Raw genomic sequence first — 2,500 nt, 5'->3', positions numbered from 1 at the left:
ATTAAAATAAGTTACGGATTGCAGCTTGTGTAAAAACTGACCCAAATGGCTATAAGGTTCCATTTGGGTCTAAGAACTGTCAAATGGGGACAAATAAGACAAATAAGGGCTCAGTTTTAAACTTATAAAAATGCAACACAGGATTCTTCACGCTCGACTTATCAGCAGATGTATCGCTCGATTACAAAAAGCCCATGATTCCACCTAACACTTCAACCTCCTCCTCCTCTCTCTCTCTCTCCCTCCATCTACCTTTCCCCATAACTCTGACAGAAACAAAGTAGAGACAAGTTAAGAGGGGATGACGTGGTCAGACCTAATTTGTCTGGTGCCCCTAGTCACTGAGTAATCCGCTATCACAGTCTAGTCCAGGGGTTCCCAAATCCTCTGGAAAATCAAAGAAAATTGTGAAAATAGATATACATACTGTACAAGCTCACAATGTTGTGAGCTATTTAAACTGGTACAATAATCTTATGATTTGAATTTTTATTGAAACAAAAAATCATATGTATTTTTATGTTTGTGTTTTATGTTTATGTCGTTTTTTGTTGTTTTTCTCGTATTTTCCTCTTCTTTCCATTGGCTCGAACGCTGGCGGCCCCCACTTTTGGAAATGTGTGGTCTGGTCTGCATGTGTTTGTGTATGCAGTGTCCTCTGTCACTGTCTTAGACTGTTTGTCTACATACATCGTCTATTCTAATCAGGTGGCACTTAGTAGATGTTCTGCAGGTGTGCATGCCCAGACGACCACTTAAAAGATCAGTGCGCAGCTTGGCCTGAACTTCTACAGTCCCTGGACATTAGCTGATCAGAATCCTCTACACATCTGTGTAAAGTGATGTGTTTTTGTTAAAATTAAAACTAGGAAATTATGTGGATCTCGGGATCTACGTAGAAAGGGCGGGGCTCCAATGAGGAACTTAGTCTTAGCTCCAATGTGGATCTTGGACTTCCTGTGACCAGCCTGTGACATCAATCATCTAAGACGTCGGTCGTCTATGATGTCTATGATGTCTATGATGTATGACTTCAGATTTGTACAAGGTTTCACCGGCTTCCCTGATTGGCCAACCCAACACATCGTTGGCCATGGTTTGGCGGAGCTTTGCGTCACGTTAGTGCCATTGCACCAATATAAGTGGTAGCGTGTACAATGGAACTCTTTGCCCGTCTGTCTCCCATTTATGCCCATATACATCATCAAATCAGGTACCCCTGCACCTTCATATTTGGTCAATTGTATTAGTACTAGTGGGTACCACACTGGGTGCTCTGAAAACGGGTACAACGATAACTCTGACAACAAGTACAACGAGTAAAATGGGTATTGCATAAACAGGTGGGGCATGCATTCCCAACTTGCATAGTCCCCGAATTGAATCGTTCCTGAGTAGGCCGGTGCCCATTTATAAATCACACATTGATTGTAGTATCTAACTGTGGCAATAGGTACCGCAATGGGTAATCTAACGGGTTACCCAACGGGTAGAACAGGTATTGCATAACCGGGTGGGGAATGCATTCCCAACTTGCAACTTGGTCCCCAAGTGGAGTCTAGTATTTCACAAAGTACAAAACATACAGTATGTAAAAAATAAAACAAAATAGTGGAGGTACTTATGTGGCCTATGGCAGCTTGAGTGAAAATACAGTAGGTTTGGCGCTGATCAGTCCAGTGGTTTGCAATATTAGGGACAGACAGACCGTCTCATGGACGGCTAGCCTCTAGCAGAAGCATAAACACGCTTGCTGTTTAAAAGTTCTATTTTACATTCATTACTGTTGTTCAACAAGGGAAGATCTTTCAGTTCGGGATACCACTTTATCCAGTCAGGAGAGAGAACTCCACATCATATATCCATATCATTTATCACATTAGATTTTATTGTGTTCCAGTTCCAATTTTGTCTGCTCATTTATTTTATTTAATCACGTACGATTTCTCTTGTTTATCCTGTATCTGGTAAGAGATCTCTCCCCTGATTGAATACAATTGGTATCCCGACCTCAAAATGGATTTATTCCTGTTAAAGAGCTGGAGAGATGGGAACTTGTTACTGAAGAAACACTCTACAGTAAATGATTGCTATCAGAATATAGAACACTTACTTTAACAAAAGACATCGCTTACATTCCCTTTAAGTTAACTCTAAAGGATATTGCAGTGCAGTGTAGTTAGCCATTTAAAACATACATTAGACCTGTACACATGGGCCAGTATGGATAGATACATTACACATGTGCTTGTATGCACACCTGTAAACGCATGCACACCCACATGTGCCAGGGCACACATGCAAATGCTATCTCTCTCTTTCTGTGTCTCTGCCCTCTCTCTCTCTCTCTCTCTCTCTCTCTCTCTCTCTCTCTCTCTCTCTCTCTCTCTCTCTCTCTCTCTCTCTCTCTCTCTCATACACACACACGCACGCACGCACGCACACACACAGGCAGGAACACACACACACACACACACGCGCACACGCACACGCAGGCACG

This window comes from Gymnoscopelus braueri (assembly GCF_963280865.1).
Source record: "Gymnoscopelus braueri genome assembly, chromosome: 7".
NCBI lineage: Eukaryota > Metazoa > Chordata > Actinopteri > Myctophiformes > Myctophidae > Gymnoscopelus > Gymnoscopelus braueri.
This window is presented reverse-complemented; position numbering follows the sequence as displayed.